The sequence below is a fragment of the Fukomys damarensis genome, unplaced genomic scaffold (assembly GCF_012274545.1).
Source record: "Fukomys damarensis isolate Sample0158 unplaced genomic scaffold, DMR_v1.0_HiC HiC_scaffold_23, whole genome shotgun sequence".
Lineage (NCBI taxonomy): Eukaryota > Metazoa > Chordata > Mammalia > Rodentia > Bathyergidae > Fukomys > Fukomys damarensis.
The window spans coordinates 10,793,292-10,812,981 of record NW_022900935.1 but is presented as its reverse complement, the minus strand read 5'-3'; positions in this window follow the sequence as shown (position 1 = coordinate 10,812,981).

The window sequence follows — 19,690 nt, the reverse complement described above, 5'->3', positions numbered from 1 at the left end:
AGATGATGGTTTTAAATCCCATGGTCCTGGGCAGGAGACAGACAAGGGCCCGGTTTGATCACCGTCATTTGAACAAAGTGAATCTGAAAGGGACAAGCAGGAGGCCACTTATCTTGGAAGACTAGACCCATCGTGCCGAGGAAAGAGCACTACATAAGGAGTCCATGGGTCAAGCTCTGGCCAGTTGGGAAAACGACACAGTCAGGTGTTGGCTCACCACTGGGGCTCAGTGTGGACCTCCGGCCAGGGCTGGGCAGAGAAAGCTCTCCTCCTAGGGCTCTTGAGCTCTGACAAACTGGGATCCTGGATTCAGTCTTTCCCAGGATATGGAGCGACTGGGAGGCTCAAGCCAAACCAGGCTGTGTGTGTTTTTGTAGAAAGGTCTCTCTAGTGCCACTCTGCCATTTGCCTGTTGTCTATGGCCGCTTCAGAGGAGTTGGGTTCCTGCGGCAGAGACTCACGATTGGCCCTGACAGGACGTGTTAGCTGACCCCTACTCTAAGGGACAGATTGCAGGCTGAAGCCGCTGGACATTTGGGGACAGCTGGAAGATCACATCCTTGGGTGGGGGAGGAGTGGGAGAGGGTATTTTGTTGTTGGTAGCATTAAGGGGAATGAACCCAGGGCTTTTACACTGAGCTACACCCTCCTCTTTTTATTTAGGTTTTAAAATTTTGAGACAGGGTCTCACTAAGTCCCTAAGCTGCCCACACTCAGCTCTGACTTCTGATCCTCCTGCCTCAGCCTCCCAGAGTGCTGGGGTTACAGTCATGCGCTACTATGCCTGGCAGAAGGGCATGTCTTAAAGGACCTTCTATCTACTTCGTAAGTCAGAATCTCAAACCAGGATTCCTCTCTTCAGCCTCAGCTTCCCTATGTGTAAGTGGAAGTCATTCTACCTGTCCATGGCCCATGAGGTGGTGGCTAAGGAGAGGGAGTCCCTCGTGCCCAGGCTGGGCTGGCTGAGCCGGGTTATTTATGGGTTTGCACTGGGAGGGGCCCGAGGGCCTCAGGCCGTGTCTGACCTGAATTCTCACACTTACAGGAAATTAGAGCCATTGGAAGCAGGTGTGCTGGTGATCCTAGCCCTCGCTCGGGTGGCCAGAGGCTGATGTGGCTGAGGCTTTGGGGAAGGCGGCCAGCTGAGAGCAGGAGGAGGGGCCAGCAAGGGGCCAGGCTCTGCTCCCCTCTCTCCTGTGGGCTGGCTTCTTGCTCTGTGCTTTGCCTGTGTCCGCTCGATTCATCCCCCTGCATGCCTCTGAGGAAGGATTATCTGCCCCACTTTACAGATGGGGAAACTGAGGCTCAAGGAGGTGTACTCACCTGCCTGTGAGCAGAATCGGGATTGGAATCCAGGAATGCTGTGCAATTCCAGTTTTCATATCCTCTTCTCAACACTGGACGCCCCTGGGCAATGAGGAGGTCTCCAGGAAATTCCAGAAGGTTCTGTGGGTGTGGCGGGATGGCAGTGGGTGAGCAGGTCCAGGGTGGAAGTCCAAGAGGGTCCGAGTGGGTGTGTGGTTTCTTGAGTGCCGGACACAGGCCGTGAGGGGCAGGTGTCTACAGCCACAGCATGAGCCAGGACCTGGAGCAAGACAGCCTGGCCTGCAGCCAGGGTGCTGGGGCTGCTGCTCTGCCAGGGGACGGGAGGGGCCAGTGTGACAGAAGCGCATGTGTGAGAGATGGGTGACAATAAATAATTAGATGTTGCAGGGATGGCGCGGGGTTGGTGAGGCTGAAATGTAATTGAGTCTGGAGACCCTCTTTATGAAAAAGAACACAATGGCAAATACCTGTAATCTTAGCACTTGGGAGGCTGAGGCAGGAGGATCACCACAAGTTTGAGGCCAGCCTATGCTACATAGTGAGACCTTGTCTCAAAAGAAAGAAGAAAGAAAAGAAACACAGCAAATTACACAATTCGAAGCTGACAAATACCACAACATGACCAAACCCAGAAAAATATCAGGTTTTTATTAATTAGTTCCTGGCATTGCCACTGCACTCTGATCTCTATCCCTGTCTTTGGCCTTGGCCATCGTGTGAAGCAGTTGTAGGGGCTTGGAAGGAGCCTGCGGTGCACATCTTGGGATGTGGATTGTGGGGTGACTGAAAGCGTTGTGTGAGTGTCAGAGGGTGAGCAGCCACTTGGGGCCGTGTTTGGTGAGAGAGGAGAGTGACGCTGGCACGGTGGACTGGCTCCAGGCGTGTTTGCTGGATCACTAAAAGAGAACACTGTGCATGCGTGTCAGTGTGTGTGGGGGACACGTGTGAGTTCAGGCGTGTGTGAGCTCATGAATACATGTGCATGCACTCGTGTCTGCGGGGAAGGCGTGCACGTCTGCATGACTCCTCGGTGTCTTTTTGCATTCTGGTTTTTGGGGGACTCCTCCTAGCTGTACCTTCATCCGCACACTGCATCCTGCCCAGAGCAGGTGGGCACAGACACAGTGGCGTTTGGTCCAGGCCTTTCTGGGAAGGAGTGGTGTGTGGCATTCGCAGCTCCTTCCCCTGCCCGGACTCCCTCCCTCTGGTGACCCATCGGTAATCCAACCCTGGAGAAGCTCATCGTCCTGCTGAGAGGCTGGCCTGGGTGTGCACACACTGCGCGCGTGTGTGGGAGTGTGTGTATGTGGTGGTGTTCATACCAGTCCTCGTGCAAACGGGGAAGCCGAAGCCCAGACGCAGAGAGGGAGTGTTTGAGGACATTGAGCCTGGCTGGGGCCCAGGTTCCCACTGGAGTGACAGTCGCTGGGCACAGCTGGGGTCAAACACCAGGCCCTGTCAAACCGAGGTGCAGAGGCTGGCTGGCTGGACAGAAGCACACCTGCCCTGCACCATGTCTAGAAAAGCAGAGGACTGTGCCAGGGGTCCTGGGGGTCACGCGCGGAGGACATGATGGGGAAGGTTGCCTTGCTCTGAGCAGCCAGGGTGGGCAGGTGCAGCCAGGGGTTTCAGGACAACCTGGCTTCTGTGGGAGGGGAGGGGCTGCCAGGACCTGGGACACCAAGGAGGCCAGGGGTCGAGGTGGTGGGGTGGGTAGGGTGGCTGGGTGGAGGTGATGCTAGACTGTCCTTTCTCCCATCTCAGCTATTCCCAGGAGATGCCCTGCGCCTGAAGGCAGCTTCCTCCCTGTCCGGAGGAAGGTGGGCAGGGCAGAGCAACCTGAACAGGGGTAGCACTGAGCAGAGGCCGAGAACAGGGACTCTGGAGAGCTTGGCTGTCTGGGCCCAAATGCTATCCTCTGTGGCTGTGCACCTCACCCTCTCTGGTCCCCAGATGCCCTACCAAGGGGATGACAACAGGAACAACCTACAGTGTCGTTCAGCACGCTCGAGTAAATGCTGTGCCTGGCTGGTAGGTATCCAGCACCGAGTCCAGTGCCAGGACGGGCCCTTCCACCTGGAAAGTTTTCCGCGGCTGGCAAACCCTGGGCTGGTGAGAGGAAGCTGGAGTCGGGCAGAGAGTGGAGCTGGGACACTTGCCTGGTCCCTGCACAAACCCTGACCAGGCCCCTTGCCTGCTTCTTCCCTGCAGACCTAGCACTTAGTCACTAGCACCTGGGGGATCAGCGCTTGGAGCCTTGTTCCACGCTGGTGGCCCTGGGAGGCAGTCACCTACCTGAACTCACAATGTGGCAGGGCTGAACCGGTCCGACTCATTTTGAGTGACCTTACCCAATGTGCTTTGCAGGCCCTGGCCTGTCTTCAGTGTTCGGTACAAGCTGTTATTACTGAAGAGGTGTGATTGGTGTGGGCCCAGGGCTGGCCGATGGGGAACAAGTTTCCCCAGGGGAGCCTCGTGGGGGCCCAGGCTGAGGGAGGCAAGGGCAGAGCTTGGAGTCCCTGTCTGATTCCCCCACGGAGCAGGACCACATGCTGCCTGGCATCTGCGGGAGGCATCAGGTCAAGGCTAAGGTGCAAGTGTTAAGTCCCTGGGAGGCCCCACTAACGTTTTATCCATGAAAGCGCAGTCTCCGGGGCCTGTGAGAGCTGCTTGCCTGTGAGACACTGCCCTGTCTCTCTCTGTTCCGGCGCTGGTTCCTAATGACTGTCACCAGGGCACTTTGGCCAAGGGAGCTGCAGGAGTCACTGTGTGCACCCCAGCTCCCTCTGTGCTGAATCTCCAGGGGCCACCTCTGTCCCTGTGTAGCTCTCACAGAGACCCTGTCTGGGTTCTAGGGGCTGCTCCTTCCCTTTTCCCTTAAGGCTGGGGTGCTAGCAGCTCCCCACCCTTGCTGGTCCCTGGGTGCAGCACCATTTTCTGTTACTTCTTTTGAGTCTGCTTCCTGCTGGGCCCCTGAGCATCTCCCCAGCCGGTCCCCAGCTGCCCCTCCCTTCACGCTCCCCTGTGGCTCCTGCCCTCCTCTTAGCTGGGTCAGGAATGTCACTTTCAAGTTCTCAGTGGGAGGAGAGTTCCAGAGTCATTTCAACAAACACCAAACCCAGAAGCCATGGTGTTAAATAAATATGATCTGGCTGGTGGTGGGGACCTGCTCAGCCCCCGGAGCATCAAGGAGAGGTTTGCTGCTATCTGAGCAGGCTGGACCACTCACACCAGGAGCTCACCCATGTTCTGGGGCCTGCGCCTCTCTGGGCGTTTCTGGGCTCACCCTATGACCAGCCTTCCGTGGCTGAAGCTGGGTTCCTCAGCAGCGTTCCCAAGGGAGAGCACAGTGAGGATGTATCTTTCACACTGCCAGGAACGTCTTCCACATCTGGTCACCTCCTCTCCTACTTTCTGTCTCTTTCCTGGGGCTCCTGTGGTGACCACAGGTACAAACATGCTGGCTTTTCGGAAGAGAATGGAATGTGCCAGGGCCGAAGAGGGAGGCCGACCAGGGATGCTACCAAAATGCTCCAGCAGGGAGGCTAGGGCCGAGACTAGGGTGGTAGCAGCAGGGGAAAAGAACTCGCTGGGTTCAGAAATCCTTCCATTTCAGCTAGCAAGTCCAGCATTTGGGAGGCTGAGGCAAGAGGATTGCTGCAAGTTTGAGGCCAGCTTGTGCCGCCCAGCGAGTTCAAGGACAGCCTTGTCTTAACAAGACAACAAAACGGAAATCCTCCCATTTCAGCACAGGCCCCATGCAGGAAACACCCTGGGATTCCTTGGTTGGACCGAGACTCCTAATTTGGCTCCTGAGGTTTGCATCCTGATGCTGCGTTTCCCTGTGGGCTGTGGGTGGAGTCACTTGGTGCACATGTGTCCCTTACTATGTTGTGTCACGGTGTGGCTCCCCGGGGCTGCTGGCTCCTGGCGTGTTGCTGGTCCCCAGAGACCCTTCTCCCTGCCTCTAGTTTTCCTCATTTGCCTCCTTCGAGGGATCTCAAGAGTACACAAAGTGTGGGCAGAGTGGGAAACAATCGGGTCCCCGCTGCTCCAGGCGTGCACCACCCACTGAGTCTTCCATCTGCCTGGGAAGTTGGGGGGCTCTTGGCACTGTGATTCCGGAACACAGAGGCCCAGGGGCTTGGGGACCGATCCCTGGCTGGTGGCAGAGCTGGGATTTGAGCCCAGGCTTGCCTGACTCCCAGCCCCAGCCCTGTCCTCTCTCGGTCTGTGCCCTTCCTCCCAGCCCCTTCTCTCCTCTTGCCAAGTGGGGCTGAGCCAAACTGGGGTTCCAAAGACTTCTCCTTCTCCTCCAGAGATAAATATTTGTTTCTCCCAGTGTAAATACCCCTTCGTGTTTAATGAGGCAATCGGGCCATTTCCTGACACGGCTCAGTTCCCAAAAAGTCTCTTTCACTAAGGGAGAATAGGCCTAGGAGGGGAGCCGCTGAGAGGGACTGGCGCATCTCTCAGCAATTCTCCCACACACACATAGGAAACTGCAGCTCAGAGAGGACAGTTGACCCATCCAAGGTCGTACAGCCGGGATTCAACCCAGGCAGTGTAGATCCAGGCTCTGTGGCCTTTTGTTGCAGCTTCTCATGGCTCCTAGATACTTCGCCAGGCCTCCCAGTTGGCTGTGTTGTGGCTGCAGGCGGTGAACGCAGAGATTCCGCCCTTCGCCCTCCCTTGGTATCTCAGTATGGCACTCACAGCCCCCCAGGCGTGGACCCCCCTTCTGCCATCCCCACTTAAGGTGATACTTTAATAAATTATGCTTTTATGTTATTACACGTGGAGCTATAAAAGCAGAGAGTGTGCAGCGGGGCTGAGGTAAGGCACCCTCGACTTTGCAATTTCCTGGTCTGGCCCAGCTCTGCTCTGCGCGGTGAAGTTTTCATTAATGTGCTCAGGTGACGCCACAGGGCAGCCCCGGGCCAGGTACGCTCACTCCCGCGATGGCTCAGCACCCCTGGACCTCACCAGGTGGGACTTAGGCTCAGGCCAGCGGGGTTCATACCAGCAATTAGAAATGCGTACCTCTGGGGCTCCCTGTAAGATCAAGCTAGGAATTCGATAGCAAGGACAAGCAGTCTTCAGATGAAAGAAGGAGCATCTGCCGCCCTTGCACCTGGCTGGTGTGGGACACACACGACTCCCTTTTGCACTCAGGAAGTTGTGCACTGGCACTGTGCACCCCAGTGTCAGACAGGAAGAGGGTACTCTGTGAGCAGGTGGTAGTGTTGGCCTCGAGCTGGCTGTCTGATGCTCGTCTAGCCTTCTAGATTCTGGACGCTTCTCTGTTCACTCGGGGTCGGTGTGCCCGTCTGCGAAGTGGGGCTAAGATGTCCTGCCCACTGCCTTGTGTGTCTGCTTCGGGGAAAGCACTGCCCCTCACTCCCACCATGGGCCTAGGTGCCTCCTTGGACTGACCAGGCATCTATGGAGCACCGGGAAACGGGGCCCACAGAGACCCACTGAGGCTCTGTGTGCTTCTTGAAAGATTCTAGATGGTTCCAGCACGAGACAGGCAGTGAGAAGGCAGGAGTCCTGGACGAGTAAGTGGACAACTTGGGCGCTCATCTGCAAAGTGGGCGCAGTGATCTTTGTGGGGGTCAAAGAGAACAGCCCCCACCGCACACTAACACTGTGCGTAGACCTGGAGCCTCGAGTTCCCGGCTCTTTTGGGAAATCATCCGAGGAGCCGAGGACAAAACACTGAAGCTGAAATCAACACCCACAGTCCTGGGGAAGTGAGGCTGCTCTCAAGCCGGTGACTCCCATGCCAGGCCAGACGCAAATACGAAGCCACACGGGTGGCTGGGCCTCTCGCACAGCGCCAGCGGGATTAGCTGAGAACCGGAGCTCAGCAGATGTCCCCCCTCTGCACTCGGTGACTCACTTGCCTCCCTGGTCGAGAGAAGGATCCAGCCGGCCTGAGCCGCTCTGGCTGGTGGGCAGCTAGACACAGGGCAGAGGTCAGGGTAAACACAGCGGTCATGGCGGGAGGCAGGGATGAGGGTGGGGATAGGGAAGACAGATATTTCCACCCCACAGGAGGAAGGGCTATGGAGGCTGCCTGCAGAGGAGGTAAGGCTCCTGTGTGCAAGCCAGGAGAAATCCAGACAGCACCTAGGGGCCTGGTGGGAACCAGTTGGGGTCCTCCAGCACACACACTGGCCTGGAGACCAGTGAGCACTTTTGGAAAGGGCCAGAGGGTACACAATTTGGGGTTGTGCAGGTCATACTCTCTCCGTTGCAAGTACTTAGCTCTGCCACCACATCCAGAAGGCAGCCTCTGACAATGTACATGTGAACGGGTGGCTGTGTTTCAATAAAACTTTATTCACACAAACACGCAGCGGGTCAGGTTGGGTTGGTGAGCTGCAGTTTACCAACCTCGCAGAGCTGGTGATTGGGGAGTTGGGGACTCTCCTGGAAGCACATGGGCAGGAGGGCACTGACCCGCTCTCTGCACTGACCTGGCTGCTGGTGCCCCTCCACCAGGATGTGCTCTTCAATTTCTGCTCCCCGCTCTCCCTCTCTCTTCTCTCTTCACCCTTCCGGGTTCTCTCTGCTCGGCTTCCCCTCCCTTCACTCACTCACCTATCTCTTCATCCATTTACTGCCTTATTGCAGAGCATCTCTGTTCCGGGTCCTGGCTGACATGTTTGTTCACCAACCTCTTCCTGTATTCCTTGGTCCTGTCCTAGGAGCTCAGGGTCCTATCAGCTGCAAAGGAAGCTCAGAAAGAACTGGGATCGTTTATCTGGAGAGGTTACAGAAAAGCACAGGGCTTGACCCCGGTCTTGGGCTCTGCCAAATCTCCAAGACCGGAACTAGCCCCGCCTGTCTACAGCCCACAGCTGGAACAGGGGAGCACAGACTGTCTTTCGGGGTTGGTGCTCCATCTTAGGTCAGGCTGGTAGATGGGCTGTTCCAGGTGGGAAATAGCATAGGAGAGCCAGAGGGAAGAATGTTTCAGAAACAAGTCCAGCTTGGAGCCTAGTGTGTGTACACTTCGCGTCTGTGTGTGTGTGTGTGTGTGTGTGTGTGTGTGTGTGTGCGCGCGCGCGCGCGCGCGTGCACAGCAGGTGGGAGAGGGGGCAGGGAGTGGCCTGGGGAACTTGGCCTTCACCCCTAGAACAGTGAGAAGCCCCAGTGGAGGGCAACAAGCAAGGTGAGCAGGGAGGCTGGGATTCCAGGAGCACCACTCTGCCCCTGCAGAGGTGGATGTGTCATTTAGACGTGGGTGGAGGGGGCCTTGCAGTTGGGCTCAGCCATTTCCAGCGTGGACCTCTTCCAGCTGTGGCCCCTTCCCACCTTGGGCCACCCAGGTGGGGGCAAGGGGTGTCTGTGGTCTTCTGGAAATCCAGGCAGGGGCTGAGGGAGGTGTGAGGAGAGCCCCTCCCGTCCTTCTCCCCGCCCTCCCGTTTCCCTCCTCCCCTTCCCAACAGTCCTGTCCTGGGCTTCTGGTCTCACCATCTTCACCTTTTCCTGTCTCGCGGGACTTCTGCTCTGGGCTGGGTCTGTGGTCAGAGCTGTTGCTCCTTATTCGGTCACCCCCAGGACCCCCGCCCTGTCACACCACAAACAGGCAGGCTCAGCTTGGACCCCAGCTTGATGTGTGCCCCCGGGGGAGCCTCTGGCCTCCCTGAGCCTCAGTTTCCTCCATGTGTTGCAATTCCGACCTCAGAGGGCTGGCCAAAGATCGCAGGTCACCTGGGCGTGGCCCCTGCTAGTTATGACCAAGAGCTAATAAATATTAATTATTAATAATTGTTATTCATTTTTATTGGAGGAATTTAAAAGATGAACCCCTGGATGAAGACTGTGGTGTTGGACAGCAGGATGGTCCGTGGGGAGAGGCTGGAATTCTGGGACTAGTCAGGGCCTAGGATGAGTTCGGCCAAAGAGCTGTATTAGCAACTACCTTCTGGTAGCCACTTATAAGATGTGCTATTTGGGGAAACACTGGGATTCTATAAAACGCAGATGATGGGTTGGGTATGGTAGAGCACCTCTATAATCCCAGCACTTTGGGAGGCTGAGTCAGGAGGATGGCAAGTTTGAGCCCAGCCTGGGCAACTTAGCAAGATCATGTCTAAGAAATAAATAAATAAATACATGCAAGCACTTGGATGTAACTCAGTGTAAAGGCCCCGAATTCAATCTCCAGCCACCCCGTTCCTCAAAAGCTGACGATAGCAAGGCCGTATCTCCAGCTGCCATGTACACTGAACGAGAACACTGTATCTTAAGATTTGCCTGTGTCCTCACAACCGCTGCTGTGATTCCCACTTGGCAGAAGAGGAGACCGAGGCTCAGAGAAGTGCAGTGCTGTGTCTAAGGTCACACAGCCAGCTGGGGCCAGGGCTGGATGAGGTGGGAGTGGAGACAGAGGACCATGAGGACTCCTGCCTGTCCGCAGTCTCAGGTCTCGAGTTTGAAGTCCCTCCCACCACTGCCCGGAACCCCTCAGTCTGTTCCCACGCCCTCTGGCCTGCCCTTCCCGCCCCACTGGGCTCCTGGTGCCCTGCGTCTGGAAAGTTCCCGGGCCTGGAGAGATAAGGGATGCTTGCCCAGGCCCGTGGGCAGCTCCTGCCTGCCGCCCCTTTGATCACAGACCAGATGGTGCTGTGGAGGCAGGCAGCGGTGATAGGGGCCGCCCAGGGACGGCTGGGCCATATCAGCCACCTGGAGGGGTACCTCTCTCTGCCACCATCCCTGCAGACAGGAAGCTGTCCCTGTGCCGATGCTGGGGCCGGCGGATGTGTCACAGGCCTAGCCCTTCTTCCGGGGAGTGGACCAGGGGACAGGGCCCGTTTCCCTGGTGGAATGGGGGTGGGACACAGCAGCCACAACCCTAATCCACACAGAGGCCCGAGTCCTGCCGGAGGATAGGTGCAGGGAAGCTTCCCTAGGCAGCCCAGGAGCAGGGCACCCCTTGCTGAGTCAGGTCCAAGCTGGATACCCTGGTTCTAGTCCCCTGCTTCCCCTAGAGGTTGGTGGCATTAGGTCCGGGGACCCTGTGACTTGGTGCTTGGTCTCAGGCCTTCTCAGGCCCAGTGAGAGTGCTCTGACCTGTGCGGGGGCCGTGAAAGCAAATGCCTTTGCTCTCAGTCCAGACTCTTCATCACAGGGCGTCCAGGAACGGAACATCCAGAGCAGCAGCCACGCAGACCTCACACAGGGTGTCCCCACCTCAGCACCAGCGCCATCTCTAGGGCCACCTAGGGCTATGAGGATGTGGCAGGCTCATGGGGTGGTCCTGGACGCCCCGGCTCAAATGGGCACCTTTCCTGCCATCCTCACCCTCCCCGCCCCACCCACCCCAAGGCTGCAGCCTCCTGACATCCTTTGTGTGTCCTGGCAGCTCGGGCAGAGGCTCTGTTTGGCTTCTGCAGAGCGTGGGGACTCAGAGAGAAGGTATTCCCTCTGTGGCCGTTGGTCTCCAGCCACAAGGATGGGGACAGCGGCCCAGGAAGATCACTCTGGTCATCTCGGACCCTGTCACCGTCTTCTCTGGTGCCCAGATAAGATATGGGCATCACCCTTCACCCTCTGAGCCCTTCCTTTCCTGCCACCCACGGCACAGAGTTTCAGGTCCCCACTGGGGCATGGGGTGGAAAGAAGAACGGAGTTGTGCTTTGGAGGACAGCAAGATTGTGTGTGTGTGAGCGCGTGTGTTCATCTGCTGACAGGTGGTGTCAGAGTTGTGCTCGGATGGTGAAGGCAGCTGTGCTGCTGATCATGGTAGCATGGGGGGGCAATGGGGCCATCGTGGAGGACAGCATGTTGGGGACGGAGCTGGTCTTGTGGGTAGTGAGGATGGCCTCAGTGATGGTGCTGGTGACTGCCAGTGTGGAGCAGAGTAAAGACACGCGTGAAGGGACAGCGGCCTCGCTCTTTTTGCTTCCTCCTGGATGCCCTCAGCTCTGATGGTGGCCCTGGCTGGTACCCCCAGCTGTAGCAGGTCCCTCTGGGTTGCCCCATCCTCCTGTGGGGTCAGAGAGGTCCCCCAGGTCCCCAGAGGCTGCAGGGATGGCAGACCAGAGAGGCTGGGTGACTTGCTTAGGTCACAGGCTGGCCTGCTGCATCACCCACCTTCCTGGGCCTGGCTCTGCGGTGAGTATAGCGGCATCACTGCCTTTGCTGTCCTCGAAGATCCTCATCCAAGAGGGAGGAAGATGCCAGAGTGGATGAGCCAAGGGCAGGCAGAGTGCCACCCCCACCCTCGGGGGTCAGGGCCATCGTAGTGAGGGTTTGAAGATGGTGGAGCTCGATATTGGGGGAGTGGGGGGGCTCTCAAAGCAGAAGGCCTGGAGGCTTAAAAAGGATTCTAGGGCACTAAGGCTGGAGCCAGGGTGGAAGAGGATGGAGAAGACCGCTGGTTGTGGCACAAGTGATCTGGAGGCTGCCCGTCTGCTGTTCCCTTGCTCCTGAGCCCACACCCACATCTTCCTGAGAGTCTCAGGCCCACCTCTCCCCCAGATAGCTGGAATTGTTTGAAAATACCCAGCAAGAATTCAGCTCAGCAGGTTATACTGGCCAGGGGAAGCAGCCTCCTGGTGCGCAGGGTGGGGGACTCAGCAGGACTTCCCTGGAGAAGGTGAGAGGTCCTGACCTCAGGCCTCAGCCTGTGCCCGGTAAGCACTGATCAGGGGCAGATTACAAGGGAGGCTGGAGCCAAGTCAGCTTTTAAAAGGAGCCAGTGGAGCCCAACTCCTGCCCAGTGGAGGAGGCCAGGGGCTGCGTGTGGGTGATTCGTGCACTGTGCGCTTGCCCGGGGTATCGGGGTGCATTTGCGCATGGATAGGGAGTGTGAGTGATCTGTCTAGGTCAGGTCTCCCCTGCACTCGTCTTTCCCCTTCCTCTCCCCACCCGTCTTCAAAGTGTTAATGCTCCTTCCTTCCTTCCTTCCAAGCAGAGCTTTGCTGGACTTGGTGGCCCACGTCTGTAATCCCGGTACTCTGGGACACTGAGGCAGGAGGATGATGAGTTCAAGCCCAACCTGGAAAGCGTAGGGATTTAGCAAGACCCTGTCTAGCTCCATGCCAGCACCCTGGATCCAATCACCAGTATTGGGAAGAAAAAAAGGTATCAAGGATCCACCGTGTGCCAGGTGCTGCCTGCGGGTCCGAGCATGAGTGGGGGATGAAGAGGAAGAAGGGTCCCCACTCACAGGTGCCATGTCCTTCTGTGATGAGAGGAACCGATTGGTCACCCCTGCATGGTGACAAGTGCTAGGGGGAGTTAAGCAAGGGAAGAGGGCTCTGGGGGCTGTGAGGGATGCCAGGAGGCTTTCTCTGAGAAGACACTGGGACAGAGACCTGAAGGGTGACCGTGTCCTAGGCAGAGGGCACAGTGAGTGCAAAGCCCTGGGTTCAGGGTGTTCTAGGGCCAGCAGAGAGGCCAGCACGGCTTGGGGGGGAAGTGAGTGAGGGATAGGAGAAATGTCAGCAGGGACCCCGAGGTCCAGAGGGGCCTGGCGTCTGCTCTGAGGGATGGTGGCCGGCGTGGGACAGCCAGGCCGGACTCGGAGCAGGATCATTCGGGAGCAGGTGGGAGGTGGGGCACCCAGCAGGTTTGGTGAGGGAGAGGGGAGAGGCAGGGGAGCCACCAGAGCTTGCATCCTTGTTGGACATCGGGGCTTCTGTGACCAGAGCCTGGGGCTGGAGGCACAACTTGCTGGCCGTGTTATGTGGGGACATTCAGAGACCGCTGCCCGGTGGCTGCGGAGTGCTGCTCTCGTGTGTGCAGAGTCCCAGCTGCCGGGAGAGGTGTGGGGTAAGGTGGGAACACAGTGGAGAGCTGGGGGCAGTGAGGGGCGATGGGGGCGTGAGGTGCTGACACCACACACGCCTGGACGTGCGCGTTTGTGTGAACTGAGCAGTTCTCTGTTCTGAGTCCGTGCGCCCTGTGTAAAGGGAGACATCACAGCCCGACCGCATGAGTCGGAACGGACCAGGGCCCGGGCCCCACCCTTACTCTTAGCCCCTGTGGACAGCTCGCTTCCCCTCTGGATGGGGGTTAGGAAGCTGGTATTTACTCTGGGCCTAGCTCCTCGACAGCCAGTAAATGAGGATGCTGAGGTTCGGAGAGGCCGAGCGACTTGCCCAAGGCTGGCCTCGGGTGAAGTGGCCTCAGCACCAACTCCGTACTGCTCCCCAGCTTCAGGCTCCTGTGGCACAGAGAGCCGCTGGAGGGTGGAAGGGGCTGGGCCCTCGGGCTGACCTTGGCCCTGGTGCTTCTGCCTGGGAGTGGCTGGTGTGGCCTCGTGATGTCCCTGCTGTCCCTCTGGTAGGGCCCTGGCACTCATTTTAACTCGATTTCCTTAGGACAGAGGTTCTTCAAGGAAGGAGGCGAGGGGCCACCCCACGGAACATGAGGCCAGGCACTGCCCCACCAAGGAGGCCCAGAGTGGTGAGGATGCGGGGCGGTCATAGCTGGCAGTTGTCTTTGCCGTGCGATGTGTGTATGCCTCGCTGCTTGTACATGTGTTCGCACACACGTGTTGTCGAAAGAGGGGGAGTCAGGCTGGTACGGCGGAGCCCAAGTCTAGTCAAAGCCTCCCCCAACCCACCTGCCCCTTCCTGGCAGAGGGGGCCAGGCCCCGCTGGAGGGAGCCTGCCAGGTGTGGGGGTGCCGGGGGCTGTGACCCATGTGGAAGCTCCCTGGTGTGTGGAGAGCAGAGGGAGGCTCCTCCTGTGATTTATAGGCCCCCTCTCCTTCTGATCTCCTTGCTCTCCTGGAGAGATGTCCTCCTCTGCACCGGGCCCCAGGGAGGCCTGGCCAGGGCCTTCCTGCTGACTGGGGGCAGTGGGCTGGTAGGAGGTGCCAGGATGTGGGAAGTGTCTTTCTCGGCCATGCTGGGCCTAGTCTCCCTGTCCATGTCGCCAAGCAGCCTGGCTCCCCACATGGCAGGGACTGTGAGGGCTCTCTGCTTCCCTTCTCGGGTCAGTCGGTCAGTCCTACTGTTGCTCTGTCCCTCTTTCTGACCAGACCCCAGGGCTCCCTTTCCTGCCTCCCTGCTTGGTATCTCAACCGTGCTTCAGGGGTCTTAAGGACCAGGGGCCCAACCATGTCGACTTTCCTCTGCTTCCCAGGGGTGAAGAAGCCTGGCTTGCAGGTAGAGTCTGGGCGTAGCCTGTGGGTGGTCACGAGTGGGCAGGTGCCAAGTAGAAGGAGGGTGGGGCTGGCAGAGCTGGGCTTGAACCTGGTTCTGCCACTCAGCAGACATGGCCTCCATGGTGAGCAAGCTGCTGGGCTGGGGAGGCCTGGGAGCTCCAGACACGGCAGGGACGAGTGATAAGTTCTACCACCCGTCTCAAGGTCAAGGCCGTGGGCAGCACAGAGGCAGATGAAGCAAAGGCTTGTACAGGGAGCTGTGTCCCTTAGCCGGGTGGTGGGGTTGAGAAAGTGGAGTGTGTGTGGCGGGGGGGATCTCAGCTGCTGCCCTGGAGACCTGTCTGGGGCCTGGGGCTGCCCGGAGTGGGGGGCAGTCATGGGAGGAGCATGGAGGTGACAGGGTGCAGCTGTGTGCAGGACACCCTGTCCACCTGCCTTTGGTCCAGCAGCCTCCCATGTGGTCCTGGTCCGTCCTTTCACCTCCCTGCAAGCTCCTGCTCAAGGCCCTCTTGCTCCTCCCAGCTCAGCAGCTCCATGTTTAAAGGGCCAGTCTCCTGCTTGATGTCTTCTGGGGCTGCTAAGAAGGACGTCCTCATGAAAGATGGTGACTGTCTCCTCTCTGGGCTTAGGGCTTAGCTTTCCTTTGCTGTGTCCCCTGGAGATGGTTGCTGTCCCTGCCCTCCTGCCCTCTGGTTGTCCCATGCTTCCCGGTTTGTTGCCCAACATCCCCCAGGGAACAGAGGCCGCTTGAAGATGGGTCCTGCCTGCCCTCCTTTTCTGTGTCACCAGTGCTGTCACATGGGAGAAGCACAGTACATGGGTCCTGAAAGAGAGGCCAGGACAGGTGCAGGGATCCCAGACCCAAGACTGATGGGGTGTGGAGCAGAGGAACTGTCCTGGGGCTGTGTAAACAGCAGCTGATCACAGTCAGCCCAGGACATGAAATTTGAGCATTTTACCTGAGTATCCCCATCCGTCTTGGGCTCCCTGCCCTGGTCCAGGGACTCTACTCCGGGTAGACAACAGGCCCTCTCCTGCCTGAATTCCTCCTCCTACCTCTTCTCCCCAGGCCCCTACCAATCTCTCTCCTGCCTGGTGAGGGTTGGATGAAAGAATACTGGATGGATCCATTCAGCGAAGGCTTGCTGGGGGTCTCAGTGGTGCTCAGAGCTAGGGTGGAGAGACCAGGAGCCACACTTCCCAGAGGGAGGTGATGGACCCCACTGCCCCTCGTAACCACCATCTGTCTGCCTGGAAGCCGAAACGTAGGGAAGGGCGTGATGTCCCGGATGCTGGCCAGCCAGTCCTTCTTAAGAGATGCAGTTTTATTTCTCACCACTCCCGTGCAGTTGGCCCCCAAGTGATTGTGCGGAGCTCAGTCAGATGGAAGTGGCCATTACTGCCCATTACAATGGCTGGCGAATAGCAGCGGGTTCCCATTAAGGGATGAGAAAGTGCCAGCCTCCAGCTGCTCATCAATACAATGAGTGCATAATTATATACCAGAGAGCACTACCGACTCAGTCAGCAAGCTAATAAAATAAAGTCCTGAAGCAACCCCAGGCCTTGAGGCTCCGCCAGTTGTGAGGAGCTGACAACAATCATCCAGGACAGGCTGGGCGGGGGGAGTGTTTTTTCCGTGCGTGCAGAATGGTGGGATAGGAGATGTGGACCCCGTGGGCCCCGTGTACTTAGGCTGTTCCCACAGGGGACAGGGCAGCAAGGACAACTGGCAGGTGTCTGACTTGCATGGCGGTCAAGACAGGAGAAAAGGCCCTGAGGCAGCACAGACAGACGAGGGTGAGTGCCTCCGAGTGCCTGCAAATTATGTCATCTCTCCAAGCCTCAGTTTCCTCATTCTGTCAAATGGCATTCAGTACGTCCAGCCCATAGGGCCTCTGAGAGTGTAAGTGTGCATTGGAAAGTCCCAACACCATTAATTTCAGGTATGTGATTTTAATACATTCCATCCGGCTTACCAGAAGTTGCATGGCTGACCACTAGGCACTGGGCAGAGAAGTGGGCATTGATTCAAGAGGCTGTGATTTTGCTCATGTAAGAAACAGTGCTTTGGGGTACAGCGCTTGCCTACCAATGCACGAGGCCCTGAGTTCTATCCCCAGCACTGCAAGGGGGTGGGTTAGCGAGGGGAAAAACAGTCTTGAAATATTCTTAGGGATGCAGTCAGGCCCTAAGAGTACTCAGATGCTCCCTGTGCAGGACAGAGACTGGTGGACCCCAAAGCCTTAAGACCAGCACTGCTATGTTCCCTTCTAAACCAGCCCGAGAAGGGGTGCTCCTTGTACAGGTCAGATATAGGTGGTGCAGGTTGACTGTCGCTGTGAGCAATGGACATTAGTCCAGGCTTCAGGGGGAGCCAGAAGCTCAGGAGTGTGGAAGCTTCACTTGCAAAGTTGTCAGTGGCTGTGCAGAGCCTGGGAGGCAGTTGGGGTGGAGGGGAAGATACTTAGGATCTGGACTCAGCCATGGAACATGGTCTAGGCTCTTCACCCTCTAATAGAAATACAAGAGTCTTCGCTTCTGTTTTTGAGACAGGACCTCACTTTTACCCAGGCTGGCCTGAACTCCTGGTCTCAAGCCATCCTCCTACCTCAGCCTCTCCAGTAGCTGTGACTATACTGAGCTCCACTGTGCTGGGTAGGATTTTCATTTATTTATTTATTTTGTGTTATAAGAGATGGAACCCAGGGCCTTCACATTTCCTAGGGCTTTTAACGTTTTTATTTTAAGATAGGACCTCTCTAAATTGCCCAGGCTGGGCTCAACCTTTCAGTGCTCCTGCCTCAGTCTCCCAGAGTGTTGGGATTATAGGCGTGCAGGGATCCATTCTTAATAGTGTCCCCATGACTGGGATTTTCCTCCCAGAGCAGAGTTTGCAGCAGCACTAACCTCTTCACTTGAGCTGCAGCACCCTCTCAGGCGAGGGTCTTTCCTATTCCTTCATTCACTTAGTCGTTTTCCTCGCTCTGGTTGGTTAGGGCCAGCAAAAAACAAGAAATAGACAAATCAAAGGAGAATAAATTCTCCAAGTGTTATGAAGAAAGTCAAGCAGGGGCGAGCTGGTGGTCAGCAGGATCTCAGCTTTGGGCAAGCTGGCCAAGGAGGTCTTCTGAGGAGGTGGCTGTGGAGCAGGGACATCTGCAGGAAAGTAGGGGTCGAGCCCTGGGCGGAGGAAAGAGCAGGCATGGGGGTGGGGGTGGGGGGTGATGCCCATGGCTCACAGTGATGCTGCCTGTACCGCTGAGGAGGACAGAGTAGGGAGACTGAGGCTGGGGAAGGGTGGGGCCAGACCTGCATGAGGGGAGGAACTGGGGACCCAGCAGTGCACTGAACAGCCCACGCTTCTCCAGATCTTGGGTCCTCAGTGCAGGAGGTCAGGTCCCCCCGGAATCTGTGCCCTGAACCCAGGCCTGCCAGACAAGAGCCTTCCTGTTGCCCCCAGTGTAGGACCCTGTAGGGCCTGGCGGAGTGCGATGCCCCAGGGCCAGCTTCATCTGTCCTCCCAGATGCCGTTCCAGGCTGGTTTGGAGATGGCAGCAGAAGCACGACCTCTCGTTTGGGCGGCTGGGGTGCACAGGGAAAGGCTCAGAGCCCTTGACAGGTTGAGATCTCATGAACTCCATGCAAAGGCGCTGGCGGGAAATTGAGAAAGAAATCCTGCCTCAAACCCACAGCCCAAATATTTCATCACCCCCCCTCCCCGCTTTTGTCAAGTGAAGGATACACACGACCTTTCTACTTGTAACCTGGCCAAGAATAATTTGTGGCAGGAAAGTTTGAGCATTTGTCAAAATAGAATAAAAATGTAAAAAAAAAAAAAATTGAGAGTGCTTGAGTGTACATTTGGATGAAACTAAGCAGAGGGAAAGTTAGTTAGGTGGTAAAATGTCTCTGCCCGCCCCCGCAGCCTCTGTGCTCCAAAGTGCGGCCCACTCCCCAAGTGTTGAAATTGAGATTGTTCAGTATTTGTTTTGTTAATCTCCCGCCAGGGCCAGGGGCTGCAAGCTGGATTTCTTCTTGTTCACACAGGGCTCCGGCTGCCAAACCAGGTCCCCCTCCCCTAGCCCAGGGCCAAGAATCTGTGCACCTGTTCCCTGCATGGCTGGGAGCTTCGGCTGGAGGGAGCTGCTTGTCTTCCTGCAAGAGCGCAGTTTTGGCCCACCTGAGACCTGCCCCCCACCCTGTGTGAGACTTCATCCTCCGGGTTCCTCCTGCAGCCACAGAGGGGCCTGGCTAGGACCCCCAGCAGAATGCTAAGGCCTCACAAGAGTGCCAGGCTCTGGGCAGAGCCCAGTGTGGTGGTTAAGGGAACCAGATGGAAAAGTCGCTCTGCTGTGGGTTCAAATCCCAGCTCAGCCACTTGCTAACTTAGTGAGTGACTTTACCTTTATGTATCTCAGTTTCTCTCCTGGACCATGGGGACCATGCTAGTAGCTACCTCACAGAATTGTGGGCAGGACTGAAGAGGCCAACACAAGGCGGGATTAGAACTGCCCCTGGCACACAGTAGCTGCTCGAAGCTGGGTGCTTAATCATTGTCTTTGGGCTTGGAGCAGCGCAGGAGGCTTTAAGAAGGTGGAATTTTGCTTCTCCACACCTCAGTTTTCCCCCTTGTAAAATAGGGTAATGGCTCCACCTACCTCATGGCGAGTGTGAGGATTGAGTGAGTTTGTAAGTCAAACCCATAGCCAGTGTTGGGCACGTGGTAACCTCTCATTAGCTACCAGCTCCGCTTGACCTCTCATCGGCTGCCTGTCATCAGGGCTTCTGTCAATTTCACAGAGATGGAAGGAAACGGGTCTCACGGGGCGCCTGCACAGGCTGTGGGTGTGCTGTGTGGGGCACTGTATCTCCACTACCACACTGGAGGTGGGCTTATCATTCCCACTAGACAGATAAGGAAGCCAAGTAGTGTCCCTAGGCCCTGAGCCTCTGGTGGTGTCTGCCTGTGGGCGTGTGCCCCAGCAAGGGACCCAGAGCTGGGGCTGGCACATCACGGAGGTGCCATGCCTTTGGCTTGTTTCGCCCTTGCCCTTTTCCCTAGAGGAGCTGAAAGGCCAGACTCAAGTACTCACTATGCAGATGGGCAAACTGAGTCCAACACAGGGAAGGGATCTGCCTAAGGTCAAGTGGAGAGAGCCAGACCTGAGGTGGGGGTCAGAGGAGGGCAGGGGAGGTGTAATGGCTCAGGCCAGAGCCTGGCTGTGCT